The sequence below is a fragment of the Notothenia rossii genome (assembly GCF_949606895.1).
Source record: "Notothenia rossii genome assembly, chromosome: 4".
In the NCBI taxonomy this organism is placed as follows: domain Eukaryota; kingdom Metazoa; phylum Chordata; class Actinopteri; order Perciformes; family Nototheniidae; genus Notothenia; species Notothenia rossii.
The window spans coordinates 48575659-48595050 of NC_136902.1; the positions used below are offsets into that span (position 1 = coordinate 48575659).

At 42.2% G+C, this 19392-nt stretch overlaps 1 protein-coding gene across 2 annotated transcripts in view; it reads right to left on the bottom strand.

The window, feature by feature from the left end:
• The window catches only part of LOC307035207 (uncharacterized protein), a 35551-nt gene extending 23527 nt beyond the window's left edge, over positions 1-12024 (bottom strand). For both annotated transcript variants that reach the window (XR_013807049.1, XM_079674275.1), the window contains exon 1: positions 8811-12024. The gene's annotated coding sequence lies outside the window, so the exon portion shown is untranslated. The remainder of the gene's footprint in view (positions 1-8810) is intronic.
• Between the last annotated feature and the right edge of the window lie 7368 nt (positions 12025-19392).

Genomic DNA, 19392 nt, shown 5'->3' on the forward strand with positions numbered 1-19392 from the left:
GAAATCACAGCTGGCTGCAGGAGAGAGGAGAACCATTTTATAGTTTGGCTGCAGCACGTTGATTGGCTGCTGGAGAATGAAGTGAAATTTAATAGGTTAAGAGAACGCCTGTGATGAGTTGATTATATGCAGCTGCGGAGTGAATTCACATACACCCAGTCTTCCTGAAAGAACTTGCACTGAGCTTCATTTAAATCTTGAAAAAAAAGATGAAAACAAATTAAAATTGCCCCACAAATAATAAATAAACCTATTAGCCATATTACCATGCGAAATGGGGACACAGCAAATAAATGCTGCCATCACAACGAAGTTAGAGGCCTTTGCATATTTAAAACCAGTGCCAAATATGTAAAATCTGTAAAGTTTTTGTAAAACTACAGAAACAAACTCTCAATGGCCACCAATCTGCAGATCACACAAATACATTTTACAAAACATGTACAGATGTAGCACCGAATTTCAGACTCCAGCTTACAGCTTCCTGCCTACGACCTGCCTAAGACCAGTATTGAGGAATGTTAAGCCCTCCCACTATTTTCCAAGAGGCCGTTGCCAGACTTTCAATTTCAGGTTTTAACCAGGAGATGGCGCTTCATTCACAAATACAGAAAGACAAGTTTCATGGACTTTCAGTTGTGTTTTGAAGAGCATTTGAACACATCAATATTTTAGATCAACTAAAGTATATCTAATCTTGTAGTTCAATAATATATAGTCTTTATATATTAAATAATCATCATTATAATGTAAATGTTTACATTACACTTCTTTATTTGTTATGCTCATACTTTTACCTTTACAATCGTTTGCTTTAATATGCAGTATATTTTTTGTATATTTTTGTGTTTGCTTCCTCCTGCTCCCTTTCGGACACATACTGTATGATTTATTATTATTAATAATATGAAGATATTATTAAGATAGGATAAGATAAGATGTTACTTTATTGATTGAATATTTTAGTTTAGAATGTCCTGTCCCACGGTAATTGAAAAGGCTCACAGGTAGGCCTGTCACGATAATTAATTGTGTTGGACGATAAATTTTTCTGGAAATTATTGCGATAAACGATAATATTGTCGGCACCATTTTAAGACCATTTTAGACATAATGATAATATATAATAATAATTCAAGTACATCCTTTCAAACATAACTTTTTGTTGAACATTCAACATTGCAAATGAAATGTGAAATAATATTAAAATGAATAAATAAAACAAATTAATTAAATTATAATAAATTAATTAAATCACACACAACCAAAACAATAAATTAAATAGAGTCAGGCTGGAAAACAGAGCTCTCTCTCTCATATATATATATATATATGAGAGAGAGAGCTTTATAAATAAATAAATAAATAAATATGAGCACACATTATCTCACAAGCAAAAAAAACCTCCTTAAAACAACAGTCAAGTGTACAGTCCACTGTCAAAGACCCAGATGCCTCAACAGGCCATATCCAAATCTGTTTTTCTAAGTTTTCGAGCAAGGAACACCAACATGTTTGCATTGTCGGGCGGGGGCTCTCCATCTCCAGCTGCCGTGTTTGCTCCCAGATGGAAAAACGGAATGGGGTGGTTGTGTTTTAGGTGGTTTAAAATGTGTGGTATTGCCTGCTTTTGTCGCTACCTTTTTTAAACCAATGCGACACACCGCCCGGTCATTCAAGTCCGTCGGTTCGCCTCGTTGATTTGGTTTGAATCCAAAATACAGCCACACCGGAGAATCGAGATGTGTCGTTAGGTTTTGTAACCAATTCCATTTCACTTTAAATTCCCCGCGAGTAAGTCACACGTTGTCTCCCGCTTGTCGCTATATTATTAATTTGGCTGCTACGCTGCTGCACGTGCACGCGGAGTGTCCTGACCTGGCTGTGTGTCAGCCCCGCCCCTCACAGCGCGCCTGGCAGCCACAGCGCTCCAGGCTAAAATGCTGGTCACATCTTTATGTAAACGGCAATTTATCGAGCTCAGAAAAGTTATCGAGTCCATTTTTATTTATCGTACGATAAGTCAATTTATCGATTATCGCGACAGGTCTACTCAGAGGTCACATTCCGACCATTATTTAAAACAATAGGTGCTTTCACACCGTCTACAGTTTGATTTGTATAGAGGGAGCTCTGTGGCTGAATGGCCAGATTAGGTGTGGCGCATTTATCATAGGTGATCAGAGCTAACTGCCTGCCGTCAGATTTCATTTAAAAAACAGATCTGATTTTAAGACTATTTCTGCGCTCATAAATATGATAAGAATAAGAATAATGCATATTGAACTGGTTTCATTAATTAGTGAGTTTATTTAACACTAGAACCACCAATCGGGTCAATTTGTGTGATGTGTGTTGTGTGTGTGCAACGTAACTTTTTTCAATAAAATATTAAAGTCTCCCAGTCCGTGACTTTTCCTGAAAGTGTGTTATGTAGCACCCTATGTTGTTAAAAATTGCATTCTAATAGCGGGATTTAACGGGTTTAGGTAGGCCTATACAAAAACCTCTGGCGGTTCTTGTGTTAAGGTAATTAGGTACAGTAGAAGCCCTTTTTTTTTATCAGTAACCAATTTAGCAGTTGAACATAAAAGCCAACTAACTGAGGGTCACTTGCAATGACAGTGTTGTGTCTAACTGTAAGCTTGTCACTCAGAGTAACCTACAGTTAATTTAGCTGCTGGAGAAGAAAGATCAGGGGGGGAGGGGGGGAGAGAGCTGTGGTTGATGGGCCATTAGTTGTGTAAATACACAGCTGAGAGCTGCCGTTTCATTCAGACTGTTTAAAAAACGGTAACAACGAACTATTTTTCTTAGCGGATGCATGTCAATTTAAATCAATACATACAACTATTTTTTAAATCAATACAACAATTTTTTTAATCAATAAAAACATTTTCTAAATCCATAAAAGCATTTAAATTAATATTGGGAGTCATGTTGTTACTTTGTTGAGAATGTGGCCATGTAATAAGCGGGATAATTTGCAGCGACTTGTTCCTTATGGGGAAAATAACACCCGTCATGTGTGTGTAGAGGTGTGTGTGGATAAAACACTTTCATGAAGTGAAGGAGGTTTTCCTTCAATAAAACAGCTGTGGGCAGCAGTGAGTCTCACGGACATCAATCATAGATCAAGGCAGACTGGTGCACACACTCTCCTGTCCTGCCAGGCGACACGCCCGTTCTAATCAGTGTCCCTCACTCCTCACATCCCAAGCTGCATCCCCCAAAAGTGTATTATGTTGTTACATCGTTTCAGATGTTATGTTTCAGTTGTGCTCTGTCTATGTTCAGTGATGCAAACTTGTCACCTTTCGGCGAAATTCGCCGTTTTGAATCCAAAATAGGTCGTTTGTGTGATTCATGTAGATCTGCAATAAAAATATTTTTGGGGTATGGGGGGGTCTGGGACCCGGAGTAATATGCGGCCGTGAGCTGTTATGTGCCATCATGACACGCATGGTGTTCTTTTTTTATATATTATAATGAAGTGCGAGCTGTGTGCTCGAGTCTTCCTGCCTGTCGGCTCTGCTAATGGATGTATAATAAGGCTCTGCTGCTCCGAGATGATGGTCTAGCTTCAGCAGCTACATTACCTACGGGTGCATTCGTTAATATTAACTGTGCGTCCGGAGTCACTGTGTCACAGACTGGACCGCTGGTGAACAGCTGTTAGAACGGGTCGTTCAGGTGTTCAGAGCAGAGCTCCCTGTTGGAGCGGCAGAGCGTGATGTGAACTGGAATGTTTTTCTGTCGCAATATTATTTAAGGAATCGTTGAGCTAGCTAGCTAGCATACATTGTCACTATCTGCTAACGTTAGCTTTAGCCTTCTATTTCTAATAGTTTTTTTCATAGGCTATAAACAGAGGTGGTATAAGTATATATATATTGTACTTGAGTAAAAGTAGAAGTACCCAGATCTTGTACCTGAGTAAAAGGAGAAGTACTCAGATCTTGTACTTGAGTAAAAGTAGAAGTACTCAGATCTTGTACTAGAGTAAAAGTACTCAGATCTTGTACTTGAGTAAAAGTAGAAGTACCAGAGTGTAGGAATACTCTGTTACAGTAAAAGTCCTGCATTCAAAATGTTCCTCAAGTAAAAGTAGAAAAGTATTATCATCAAAATATAGTTAAAGTAGCGACAGTAAAAGTAGTCATTGTGCAGATTGGTCCATTTCAGAATAATAGATATGATATGTTTTATAATGATTGATCATGAAAGTGTTCTCAAAGCTGGTAAAGGTGCAGCTAGTTTGAATTACTTTGTATACTGCAGGGTAGCTGGTGGATTTACTCCAGGTGGAACTAAAGTCTGATTTAATACTTGATTATATTTCACATCATTCATCCACATCTGTGAAGTAACTAAAGGTATTAAATACATGTAGGGGAGTAGAAGTACACCATGTACCTCTGAACTGTAGTGGAGTAGAAGAACAAAGTAGCAAAACATTGAAACACTTAAATAAAGTACAAGTATCTTAAAATTGTGCCCAACTATAGGACTTGTTGAGTTTATGAACTTAGTTACTTTACACCATGTGGCTATAAAGATGGAAAGACTAAGCCTTGCACAGAGGCATGAAAATACATTTTCAAAATGCTCAATAGTGCTGCCAAAATTATAAACTGACTGCTACACAATTAAAATAAATGCTTTTATATATTTCTATTAGATGTGACTCTTTGGCGTTTCTGTTATAATTAACACTGCTGCTTTAGTTGTTCTGACTGCTAAAATCCTCTGTTATTCCTCATTTTAAAGCTGATATTCAGTGGGGTGGGGGAGCCGGGGGCTCAGATCCTTGTCACCTTTTTCATACCTGATGAGTTTGCATCCCTGTATGTTAAAAAGCCTCAGTCACCTTAATTCATGTAATAAAAACATCTCAGGTCAGTAACACTAAAAGCTAAATGTGCAATACCATTTTCAGCTATGTTACTATTTATAATGTTATTGTTGTTACATCAGAAGATGTACATATTGGAATGATTTATTAACTTACAGTAGGCTATTTTTTACAATGTGTGTTGGAAGGATTTATTAAATTACTATGAATATTGTCATTCTTGAAGGCTTTTAGAGAAGGGTGAACTATAAGCCTGAATTACATAACATTTTATACCTAAAAACATAAAAGCCACAATAAATAAATCACAATTATTCTAGTTATTTTTACCTCCCGTATTGCTTTCAACCAACCAGCTTTTACGGTGTTGTTACGTCACTAACTGTAAGCTTGTCACATACAGTCTATGGTCACTCAGAGTAACCTACAATTAATTTAGCTGCAGGAGAAGAAAGATCAGGGGGGGAGGGGGGGGGAGAGAGCTGTGGTTGATGGGCCATTAGTTGTGTAAATACACAGCTGAGAGCTGCCGTTTCATTCAGACTGTTTAAAAAACGGTAACAACGGACTATTTTTCTTAGCGGATGCATGTCAATTTAAATCAATACACAACTATTTTTTAAATCAATAAAAACATTTCAATTAATACTGGGAGTCATGTCGTTACTTTGTTGAGAATGTGGCAATGTAATAAGCGGGATAATTTGCAGCGACTTGTTCCTTATGGGGAAAATAGCACCCGTCATGCAGATCAGGATCCCTCCGCTACGGTTTGGGATCCTGATCTGCCAACGAGGCTCCATTAAAATATAAATATTTTTAGTGAATTACTGAGTTTAGGCACGTTAATAACGTTTTAATGAAGTTGAATACAGTATATTCATATGTGTCAGTGATTTCATGTCAATTCGGCGAACATAAACATAAATGATCGTGGTGAAGATGATGATTAAATTAGGATTAAAAATCGAGAGCCGGGCTGCATTTCCTCCTGTTCGTTTTTTTCGACTAAACAACATTATTTTGTTAAATAACAACATGGTGATGTTTTGTAAATGATTACATGTCTCTTATTTAGCACAGAGTATGATATCCGTGACATATGGATCTTAACAAAGTTCCGCTGTACATCCAGCATACTGTATCTGACTTTATTTCACATGAGCTCCAGTGTGGAACCCCACTGCACCCCCTGGTGGATCAATGATCCATTGCAGCTGGCTTCATTATAATTACATTTATCTATCACGGGGGCGGTCTCAAGTCAAGCTGGAGGTTTTCCCTTGAGCGAGGGCAGATCACGTACCGATCACGGCCCTCGCGTTTCAAACTGTCTGAAATGAATCGCTACATCTGTAACAAAGATGTTTACACTGCCGACAGTCATTATTTCAAACAGTATGAACACATTTAACGCAGAATGCTTGCTCATTCATTTGTTTGCCTCGACCACGATGGTTGCCATCATATGGTCAGATCCTGGGGTGGACCAGTCACTGATGAAGGCGATATTCATGTCCTTTTGAAGCACATTAAATAGTAGGTTAGCGCATAAGAGATAATGAATTAGGTAATTCCATACTTTTCAAACTGTCACTCTTAGCTAATTCAGAGCCATTATTACCAGCTGCTAAAGCAACGCTGGTATTGTTTTCACCTATTGAGTCTGCATGTGTGTGTCATCATGGCAATGTGCTCCTGAAGACACACAGAGGTGGTTTTGAGTAGTTTGCCTAGTGTTTAAATGCATGTGGACAGATTTTGTCAATCACAACTGTGCAAGTTTTAGTGTATCTTCTCATCTTTTTGGCAGGTTCTATACAATATTTGAACTGGTTAAGTGAAGAGCAGAAGCCACTTTTCAAATGCTACATAATCCTTTTCCCATGCCATTGCTGTCAACACCTATCCATGCTGAACGTTGCAAAGATATTATTGATTGGGGTGTAGCCAAAAGTGCAAAATGCTTCAAAATGTAACTGACAGAGAGCAGTGCTTTTGTCCTGTGTTTTTACACTGTGCCCATGGATTTTATTTTATTTCAAGATTTTTAATTACGTCGCTAAACTCCTTGAAAAGGTCCTCTTCCTTTTCTCCAAGGTACACGACAAGGCAGCGGATGGCTATAGTTCTCTGCATACTTCAATTGTATTGTGCTATTTTTTAAAAAGGAAAAAAAGAGAAATGACCTAAATGAATATATTCTGAATGGGTGACTGCCAACAACTTGCATTTCAATAACAACTCTAAATAACGGTCCTACCTCAAGAAGCATGTCCTTGATCTGCTTCACCAAGATTTTTTTTAAATAAAATGTATATCACAATAGTAACCAAAGTATTTTTACTCTCACAGTAGCCTCTACTACTTTGTATCCTCTCACAGAACTATTCACAGTTCAAAGGCTGCTAATTTTGGTCAAACAGCAATTTGCCTATACAGTGCAACAAGGCTATCTGTATTTGAATGACAAAAGATGACACTCACCTTAAAATGTCCTTTGTATAGTATTTCTATTTGTCTTAACTGTCGGAACTTGTCCAGGCATGTTAAGTGGGAGTGGAGTTGAAATCCTTAACTCAAAGTGTAGAACAATGAAGTTATCAAACCAATTGCATTACTTACTACAACTTGAATTTAGTTTTAAGTAAATTAACGCAGAAATCAGAGTTCAAATTACACACAATATTAAGTTGATGTAATTACCAACATTATTACGTCAACACAACTTATAAATTAATATTTGCAACTTAAAATGTTTATCTGAATCAATTAACTCACATTTTTATCTTGCAACCATGCATTTAATTAAGTGGAGGTGAAAGGTCGCCTGAATTCGTTTTTAGAGTGCAATGATCACTCAGATCATTCGCAAATACTCCCACAGATGAGTATTTATAGGAAATATTAGTTAGAATGAGATCAATTAGGGAGGATTTATTAGGGGACTTAATGTTAGGCGAGTAGGACTGTCAACAATCTGAGTAACATTCAAAGAGATACAAAGGTTTTTAAAATCCTCTGACACTGCAGTTAACCAGTCCCAGTTAAAATCTCCAAGTAGCACTATTTCCTTGTAGTCTAGTTGCGATAAAAGATTTGCTAGCGAAGACAAGGAGTCCTTGACAGCTGAGGGGGGTCTGTAACAGCCCACCACCATGGCCTGTTGCCCCTTTGCCACTTCTATATTTAAGGTTAAAAATTTGAATTGTTTACTGATAGATTTGGAAACTAATGTGGTTATACTGAACTTATTCTGAACATAAATGGCAACGCCACCACCTTTATTAGGCCGGTCGGAACGATACACATTATAACCATTTAAGGCAATATCAGAGGCCAAAATAGATTTATTTAGCCATGTTTCTGATAAAACAATGACGTCAGCGTCAGTCGAGCTCGCCCAAATGCGGACAAAATCTAGTTTACCTAACAGACTGCGCACATTCAAGTGGATGAAACCCAACTCAGACCTAGCTTTAAAATCAGCAGGAGTAGCGATCTGACTACTACTACTGGGCGGACCAGGGTTAGGTTGTACATTTCCTGACAGTAATAACAACAAGAAAACCAGGCATATTTTCCTCTTAAACGACACACATACATTGTCATCTACTTTAGAATCACCGGTTGTATGATTAAATCTTAAGAAGCAGTCCTGAAGAACCATCATCGCAGGCAAACAAAAAAGACAAACATATTTTGTCGAACTGATTGCCTGTGACAAGGTAACCGGTAATTGTTTGTGTAGCACTCCCGATCCTTTGCAGGGGATGCTCACCGCGGACGGCAGAACAGACATGAATCCAGTAGACTTCTCAGGATGACTAGAAATCTTCTCACCGTCCAAGACAGCCAAAAGGCACAGCAGAGCCATGATAGTGGCCATTTCCCCAGGCCAGCACAGCATCCACGATATTCCCTTCCCCTTATGAAGTGAAGCGGCATCACTCACCGAGCCCGGTGCACTGGAGGTGGGAGGCCCGGAGATGAAGGGCTGAAGAAAGACAGCAGGCCTCGCCGTTGAATCCTTCAGATCCCAAAGCCAGATATATCCGGCGTGGAGGCGCACCGGTCTCACCGCGATGTCTCAGGGGTAGAAAACTCCACTGCACAGCAGCCCGGCGCTCCTTTCCCACCGCGATGTCTCCAAGGTGGATAAACTCCTCCGCACAGCAGCTCAGCATGGCGGCTCTCCTGAGCACAGAAACACCGGAAAGGCGAAAGCAGGCCCCGGCCCGAGCGTGGAGGTGCTGCGGTCTCTCCGCGAATATCTACGTGGTAAATGATCAACAGCACAGCACAGCACAGCAGCACAAGAGTAGTGTGTACAATAAAAGAAGACTAAAGAAAGTGTCCCTTTCCTTCCAAAAGGTTTACCTTAAGGCATGTCTACGTTATGTTAGTAGTTTATGATAAAAGTTAAATAATGTGTAATAAAATATCAGTGTTTGTTGCTGTGGGCTTCATAAGTCACATAAACCTGTGAATGTCCTCACAAGTAGCATTCAAATTAGGTCTCTGCAAAATATAGCCTTTAACAAAAGCCTTAACAAATGATTGCCTACTTTGGAGTACTTGGTCTCGAGGACTTTGGGAAAGGCATTTCCACATTCAGCAAGTCCTGATCCATCCTATAAACAGGTATATATGTGTATAGCGGATCTATTGTCACAGAACGTGCAGTAGAGCTTATCAACACTTGTTTGAGCTGAACATACACTGTTCTGAATGAATCACTGCTCAGCAGAGGGACCCTTGCTTGAACACGCACACACACACACCATGCATTATGTTGTAGGACAAGACGTGTGAAAAACATCTGAATTCTGTCTGAATTATAATGAAGTGAATCTATTCGTTTTTCCCCACGAGCAACATCTGAAGGTGCAGCAGCATCCTGCAGAATGCACCACTCTGAAACTGAGTCCGAATGAAGGTGTCTATTGTGAGCTCATGTTTGGGCCTACTCATTAAATGCAGTTTTTAACGTAGATCACTTTATGTGCAGCTGTGGACCAGGAGGGAGACTGCTTATCTACTAATCACAAGGTTGCTTGTTTGATCCTCAGCCCCTGCAGTTAACAGTCGATGTATCAAGATGCCTAAGAAGTTTCTCGCAAGTTTAAATAAAAAACATTTGCAAATCATTCTGTGCAAATAACATAACAACATAGATTTATTATCACTATTTATTAAACCCTGCACTTCCTACATGTATATTTGTGCATGCTTTGATACGGTAAATTAACTATATTTATATAGTGCTCTATTCAGTCTTGACAGCTCCTCAAGGCAACTTGGTATTGAAAATATTGCCCAAGGACACATCGGCATGTTGACTGAAGGTCCAAACCCACAACCTCCTGATTGAAGGACAACCACACGACTTCACACACATTCACCAAATTTGTGTTTGGATTCTTGGTTCTTATGATACTTATTATTGTTATATAATTGCTTGATATTTCCCTTGAATTGCTCAAAACATGATTTTAAAATCAAGTTTGGAGACGTCTACTACAGAAACGACTTCTGTTTTTCCTGCTTCAGACTCAGCTGTGTATCTTGTTTCAAAAGACAAATGCCCATCTGCTCCGTATCCCTGATTGGTGTTGACAAGACGTTTAAAGAGGAATAACCCTCCCGATATCCCACAATGGTGGATTTATGTAATTTGAATTCGTTTTTTTTGTAATTGGAATTCGGTTTTGTAATTGGAATTCGGTTTCTTTCGACACATTCTTGCTCTCGACTCATCAAATGCGACAGCTGGGTCAGTGTCCTGCGCTTCAAACTACGCGCTACGCACTCCTTTGGCTTTATTGTTGGATCTTTCAGAGACACTGTTTCATTCTCCACTCCTCATACAGCCTTTACAAAATAAACCTCCAATGTATCTAAAGGTTAGGTTAACCCTAACGCTAGCAAAATAAGTTGGTTAGGTTTAGGTAAAGATTGTGTTTTTTGCTAAATTTCAGTATGTAAGTTGCATATCAAAAGTAAGGCAAAATAAGTCAGTTCCGTACGGCAGCAAATATGACTTCCAACATTCTTCATGACCAAAAGCACAGCTAGACCACATGTTCATTCCTAAACCATTTTCTCTGTGTTTTAAACACACGGGGTAATCAGTGAAATCTTTGTTTTTAATTGTTACATTTTCAAATAACAAACCCAATCTTCCCAACATAGGATGCAATATGTTTTTCCCAAAAGAAAACCAAAACATAATTCATGTAGTAGAGCAGCGGTCCCAAACCTTTTTTGAGCCATGGATCGGTTTAATGTAAGACAATATTTTCAAGGACCATCTTTCAAAGTTTGGGGGGACACAGGGTTAAAGTGCTGCTGGAGCGCACCTTTTTTCTGAGGAAAACCAACATTTGCAGCAACCATAATGCGCCTTTCACATTGGCCGTAGTTGCGTGCTTTTCATGTTTTTATTGATTTAAAAAATAGTTGTGCTTTGATATAGTGTATTTCTGGTATATTCATTTTAATGTCACCTCATATACTCGTGTGTGTTAAATTTGAAGGGACAAAGTACATTTTTCCTCTTTTAAATATAGCGCAATAGTCTTTTCTTCCACTTTTATGTGTAATCAAAAGGGTGGTTTTTTGGCTATCTGTGGTTAGGCATAATACAAATGACCTTTGACATCTGCTTTGCAGTTCCCAGACCTCTAAAGAGGCCCTGAGTCTCTGGCTTCCTCTGTTAATTGCTAAAACTATTTTTGATTAAGCCAAAGGGGGTTTTCCTCAAATATAATGCAGTTAAAGTCCTGTTAATTAGTGATTCATGTCCAGCATACATTAGTTAAGAAACAATAAGGATGTTGGGGTGTTGAAATGTACGTGCGTTTCCTGCAAGACTCTTATCAGATCAGGAGAAGATTGGGTCACACACAAGTTAGAGAGACAATGGTCCTTCTGATTCTAAAGTAAGCTGACTTTGGGGTGAAGGGAAGTTCAGGGAAGGCCTTAGGCCATGGGAACAGTTAAGCTTTGTTATTTACCTAATCCTAAAGATGTCATGAGAAGGTGACGTTTGGATATTTACAAATATGGCTTTCATAAAGAAAAACAGGTGACTGTTGTGTGATAAGATACATGATAGGATGTGTGTGTGTGTTGAAGATGTTTAGGGGGAATGAGTATGTGTCCTGTCAAAGAGTCCTCTGTCATGACTCAAAATCATTGATTGGGGGATCTGCCTGAGGGCAGAGGGACAGAAACAAACACACACACACACACACACACGCACGCACGCACGCACGCACGCACGCACGCACGCACGCACGCACGCAGGCAGGCAGGCAGGCAGGGAGGCAGGCACACACACACACACACACACACACACACACACACACACACACACACACACACACACACACACAACACAAACACACACACACACACACACACACACACACACACACACGCCCAGAAGTGAAACCGACCAATGAAACACTGCCAACTCACTGGCTAGCTCGCTCAGAAGTGAACTCACCAATAAACAAATAGCTAGGGAAGAGCAAGCGACAAAACTCCTCCCCACCTGTGTATAAATGTTGTGATCATTTTTAAGATTGGCGCTCTTGTTTCTGACTGGCTGTCGTGGTACGTATATCACACGGTGGTAGAACCTGAGCCCGGAGTACTCTGCAGAGTGCTTCTTGATTAGTTGAATAGGAGATTGGGTGATGTATTGTATGTTCTACCATTAAAACAGATTATTGTTTAACCCTTATCCTGGCTGCTTTGAATTTTTCCTTCTTTTGAGAACCCTCTCATATAGGAACGGCGCGGAGCAGAGGTTCTGCTCCAACAGTGCGCAGGCTCACAGTATATAAGGCAGCTACGACTCCTGACTGTCATCCTTTTCTCTTCAGCGAGCGAGACAACACCTGACAGTGAAAAAGACACATTTTTGGAAAGAAAGAGCAAATAAAGAAGAAGCATCTCACCTCCATGGAGTCGCCACTTCAAGAGACCCGTGCCTGTCCTTCGTGCCCTGGCTTGATAGCGGGCACCGATCCCCACCACCTCTGCTTTGAATGTCTGGGGCCTGACCACGCCTTCGTTTTGCCCCCGTTGCCAGTGTGTGGAGGCATCGTGGCGACAGCCACTGAGGACGAAGGCTCCGGTGGCTGGTATGGTGGGTATCCTCAGGGTGCTGGGCCTCACGGACACAGCGTGTCCCGGCGTGCCCCCCCTTGATGAGAGCCTGCCAGCCCATCTGCTCCCACAGGCAGCAGGATGGGCGGAGGGTAAAAAGCCTCTGTCCCCGCTGCCTCATGACCTAGAGACACTGGAATATGTTGAGCACAGATGGCTGCTGCGGCAAATAATCTTGGTGTGTTGGGCGTCTCGCTGATTACTCCTCCGCAAAATGCCCCCGCCTCTCCATCGCAGGATCGGAGCTATTATTTGGACCGCAGCATCGGGCAGATGAATAATCTGATCCATGGGGTGGCCGCCATAGCTGGCCGTGTAATGTCCCTGGCCACAGTGGGATCACGCCACGTCTGGCTGGGACTCACGGCTCTCTCCAGGAAGGACTGTGATGATCTCCTAGGGGCCCCCGTATCCATGGAAGGGCTCTTTGGATCGATCTCATCGGTCACACAGCTCAGCCGTATGCTGCTTCTGGCTCTTCCTCAAAGGGGAGAGCGTGGCACCACTGTGAGAAGGAGGACCTGTGGCTGTGGGCCTCAGAGAATGTGTTATCTCTGAAGGCCCTCCACATCCCGCGGCTGGAGAACAGGGGGGCCGACCTCATCTCAAGAGGCGGGCCCCTGCCAGACGAATGGATGCTTCACCCGGAGGATCTGGGCCCAGTTTGGGAAAGCGGAGGTGGACTTGTTCGCCAACAGGCGCAACAACCACTGTACCCTATGGTTTTCCCTGGCTCGGAAGGACAATCCACCTTTGGGGGTGGACGCGTTTGCACACAAGCTATGGCCAAGAAAGCTGCTCTACGCCTTTCCACCACTGCGTCTCATTCTCCCCCTCCTGGAGAGGGTTTGACGAGAACGGTTGTCAGTCATCCTGGTAGCCCCAGGTTCGCAGCTCGGCGCCGTGGTACGCGGAAATGACACAGATGATGGTGACGGTTCCTCAGTTCTGGGGGGCGTTGTCTCAGGAAGCAGGTGCAATAGGGGCGTTACCCACTCTGGGCCAACCTCTTCAGGCTTGGCTCCTGAGAGGGACAGGCTGAGACGGGGTGGACTGTCTGACAAAGTTATACAGACTATCTAGGCATCAAGAGCAGGATCCACCACAGCCTGTTACAGGACGAAGTGGTTGGGATTCCAGTGGTGGTGTGAAGAAAGGAGTCTTGAGCTTCTATCCCAGGGGTGGGCAAACCTTTTGGCTCGGGGGCCACACTGAGTTTTAAAATTTGACAGACGGGCCGGGCCAGTAGATCGGTGAAAAAATATTTAGCTGTCCACTACTCATTAAACACTCGGCACTCATTGGCGACTTTTCTTTTCTTTGTTCCACTCATTGTTACAGATGCAGGTTCAAAGGGGAATTAGGTTCAAAGGTGAATTATTGCGTCATCGTTTGCGTCATGACGTAACCGTTTACGTGCCTTCTTATGACCCACACAGCGTTTTACGTCGCTGATTTTCTCCGCAACACCGCTCACAACAACATCAATAGAGGACTGCGTCGGGTAGTTTTTAATCATACGAAGCCAGATTAAATTAAATAACTACTTCTCCAACCTTATACCTTTCTCCAGAGTGCTGTGGTTCATTGTTTATTAATGTGGTTCAGCTGCATTACCTCCCGCTGCGGTGCTAGTCGTGCACCGGAGTTTAGTCTACTGTTAACTCGTGGCAGCGGCTGCTGTAAAGTATTCACTGTCCGACTGTCACACAAGCAGCTGATACATATCCTCCATCCCCATCAGTGAATGTGTTTCAGTCTGAATGCTGTTTGGCATCACAACACGGTTATGAAAGTTTCTCTGGGATTCTATAGGTGATGTTAGCATAGCAACCAAAGCTAATCAGACTATCTCGCCTACTTGTTGCTATCATTTTGTGGCATAAGCGGTTTTCTACACCCATATTTTACCGGCGTAGTTTTTCCTTATGATTTTACTTGTGATGACCACATGTAGCCCATGTATTGATTCCATCCGAGAGCTGCAATAATACAAAACAACAGGAAAACGTCTGCCTCTTCATAATGGTCAATAACAGCGAACGGATGGTCATTAAAGTAAGGTCAAATAAACAGAATCACACTAAGACTGGTTAGTGTTGCCTGACTTTATATAACTGTTTTTTATAAGTGTGCGGTTGCGTTCTAGTCACTTTGCTCAGCGCTACTGCTTGTTACAACTTGTATTTCGCCATGAACTGTTATTGCTCAGGTTAATCTTGACCCCCTCCAATGTAAGCGTGACGTATTTGGTTCTTAGATCTTGCCGGGTTGCCGACTCCAGCAAAGGTAAATTGTGTCTAAGTGCGCCATCTAGTGGGATCAACTGAAATGCCGGGTATTGCAGGAAAAAGGCAAAATAAATGCGGTCCTTACTATAATTTGGACAATTTTGTACCAATATTTGGCGGGCCGGATAAAAAAGCCCAACGGGCCGTATATGGCCCGCGGGCCTTAGTTTGCCCATGCCTGCTCTATCCTGTACATTGGGGCTCTATTCTGTAGTTATTTACAGATACTGGTGGACAGGGGGCTTGCTCATTCCACAGTTAAGGTGTATGCAGCAGCCATCTCGTCCTGCCATGAGGGATTTGGCGGCAGGTCAGCCTTTAGTCAACCGCTTATGACGCTTTTTTTGCAGGGGGTCAGGAGACAGCGCCCAGTGGTGCATGTCTCCACCCCACAATGGGATCTGCCGTTGGTGCTCGAGGCTTTGGTTACAGAAGCATTTGAGCCTCTGGAGCTCTCCTCCCTGAAAGCACTGTCATGGAAGACAGCTTTGTTGCTTGCCGTGACTTCGGCGGAGAGAGTATAAGAGCTGACCACTCTGTCGGTGCACCCGAGTTGCCTTTCAATTCATTGTGACCGTAGCGGGGCGACAATCAGAACGAACCCCTCCTTTGTTCCCAAGAACCTAAGGAGTTCGTTCAGGTCGAGGGCTATACAGTTGGACGGCTTTAGTATTCCACCCCATATTGGGGACAGGGAGGCAAAATTGCACCCCCTCTGCCCAGTTAGTGCACTGACATGTTATGTCAACACACTCTCACTCCATAATCGTCCAGGAGCGACGTTTGGTCAGGTTCCCGTGGCGTGCAGTTGTAACGGTCCTAGGCTCCTTCAGCTTCATAAAGGGACGCAAATAGCTTTCAACTGATTGCAATGTATTCCCATCTGCGGCGGGATTTGACGCTCATGGAAGCACGGCATTCGTTTGTGTCGGCTGCCCTTAAAGGCAATGTGAGCGTCCATTCCCATTGGATAACGGAGAATTGTACACCCGGAAGTAAGTATTCCCCTTAATGTCGATTGATTTTACAGTGATATCTGCACTACTCATCGACAAAAAAACACCAGATTATCCTTGTTAATTACACAACATTGATTGGTTTAAATTGTGTGCAATGCTTTTGTATTTTTCCCCTTCGATTCGGAGAAACAAATATTTTTTCGGAGTAAAGGATGGCAGAATACACTACACTACCCAGAATCCCAAGCTATCGTTTAGGACACACCATGGGCTCTGTTTGACAAACCCCGTGATTAGTTCTCAAGCTCTGTGATTGGTTGACCTCCAACTGCATTCCATATGAAGAAAAACGTTTCGTAAAAGATAAAATCATACTTTATTCAGCAGTGCTTGCTTTACTCTTTGAAAGTCATCACATGAATGCATTGTAATAAATGGTTCGGCTGCATTAAATATATTAAACATCTGTCGTATAGTTCTTTATTTTTATTTATCTACAGAGATCGGGCTCAGAATAGACCGGAAACTATTCTTTTACGGTTCAGTTAGAATTTCACAATAAAGTTAGTAGTCATATTTTGTTTTGATATTATTGTTTTTTATTAACTACTACTCCGCTGGGTCATGTTAAGACCATCTTTTCTGTGTTGCTGTGGGTTTTTTTTCCATCACTTTTGTGTTACAAATATCAAAACAATAACTAAATATATCCGTCGTAAACTATACCAGAAACAGCAGTATATTTTATTTTGTTAACATTGTAAATTTGACAGCTTTTTAACCGAAACCACCTACTGGTTAAAGAACGTTATTACACGTTTAGAGTAATGCAACGCAGGTAGATTGTGTTGCTTTTTAATGACTGTTTAAAATGCCTTTTTCTTAATGTCTTTTATTATTATTAACTACTTGTTACTTGTTGCTCGGGACGCTGCTATCGATATTATTTCTGTTATGTTGTGTAACTGTTTAATGGTGTTATCTTTATTGCAACCCCCTTCCCCGTCAATGTATAGTGTTGGTCCACAACAATGCGTATTAGTTTATCAAAATCTGCATCTAAAATTGTGGCATAGATAGCCTACGTTATTTTCCCCTGAGCAATTCTCCATTTACTCAACAATAGCACATAATTATCCTTGTGTTTATTTATTTGTTTGATTAATACTAAGATGGAGTCCGTCAGGACCGAGGGTCGGAGCAGCTAATTTGCTTTAGAGAATATTACACCCGGAAGTAAGTATTTTCAACAAACCCTGTGATCGTCTTCAAGCTCTGTGATTGGAGAGTCTGCTCCGAGGGTTACGCCGACCATCAAACATCAGTTGAAATGGGATGGAACCACGGCAGACTGTCCAAAACTGGATTTGAAAGGGTCCACCGCGTCAAAAAATAGGCATTTTCCACCGAGAATAAAACGAAGTTCGGCCATGTTTTTTTTTTCTGCAGGGAGAAATTTGAAGATCACGTGACATAGACGCCAGCCATTGGAATGAAGGGAATGCAGTTGGTGTAGTCCTAAACAATAGCTGGGGATTCTGGGTAGTGTAGTGTCTTCTACACTACACTTCTTTACTCCGGAAAAATATTTGTTTCTCCGAATCGAAGGGGAAAAATACAAAAGCATTGCACACAATTTAAACCAATCAATGTTGTGTAATTAACAAGGATAATCTGGTGTTTTTTAGTCGATGAGTTGTGCAGATATCACTGTAAAATCAATCGACATTAAGGGGAATACTTACTTCCGGGTGTACAATTCTCCGTTATCCAATGGGAATGGATGCTCACATTGCCTTTAAGGGCAGCCGACACAAACGAATGCCGTGCTTCCATGAGCGTCAAATCCCGCAGCAGATGGGAATACATTGCAATCAGTTGAAAGCTATTTGCGTCCCTTTATGAAGCTGAAGGAGCCTAGGAGCGTCACAACTGCACGCCACGGGACCCTGACCAAACGTCGCTCCTGGACGATTATGGAGTGAGAGTTTGTTGGTTATGTAGGGCGCACGGCTTCTATTAAGCGGACTGAACAGCTGTTTGTGTGCTTTGGGGATGGTGTGGCCGGTAAAGCTCTGTCCAAGAAACGCCTGACAGGATGGCTCTGCAAGTGCATTTCACATGCCTATGGGCAGGCGGGGAGAGCCTTTCCCACGGGGGTCCGTGCACACTCATGTGGTATCATACTTGCCAACCCTCCCGTTTTCGCGGGAGACTCCCGATGCCATAGCTCTCTCCCGGTTTCCTCCCGGGGTCATATTCCTCCCGTATTTCTCCCGATTTCTGACAAAATCAGATTTACTCACAACTTTTTCCACTCGGATTTTAATACAGCTACACCATTGTTTGGTTTCCATGGTGGCCCGTCTCTTTAGTAGCACGCACATCTGAAAGTCTGAGAGGGTGAGGAAGATAGTCACAGAAAACAGAACAAGAATCGACAACTCTACCCTCTGCTCACTCCTTTCCTGTAAAATACAGGTCCAGCCCACACATATGCTCAATCAAGGATGGTGAATTATAATAAGCATGTTAATGTTAATCTAACAGCTCCGGCGATCCACGAGTCATTTCCCCCCCCCCCCCCCCCCCCCCCCCCCCCCCCCCCCGCTCGAGGTTTTGAAATGCTCCCGATTTCTGAGGGCTCAAGGTTGGCAAGTATGCGTGGTATGACTGTGTCGACAGCCTTGTTCAACGGCGTGAGTGTGGAGGACCTATGCACGGCGGCGTCTTGGTCTACGCCAGCGCGAAAAACAAGCTACTCACGAGCGAAAAAAGTGGTTTTAAACGTTCCTAAAATGACCCTGGCGCGCAGATTAAACCCCCGCGTGCGGCTATGCGAGACAGCCCTCCTGCTCACTCGCGGGAGTGTCAGCCTCACTCGCTCGCGGAGTCTGTCTGCGTGCATGTGAAAAGTTTCTGACACTTTGGGGCGGAGCCACTGGACTTTGATTGACAGCTGCCAAGAAGCCCGGAGTTGCACGGTTTGATCATTGCCCGAACTACCAAGAGCTGAGGAGTGACAGCAGCAAGATTAGTTGGACGAGATTTATTGTTGAAGTTGTCCATAAAAAATGATTATATTCATAAAGTGTACAGCTAATAT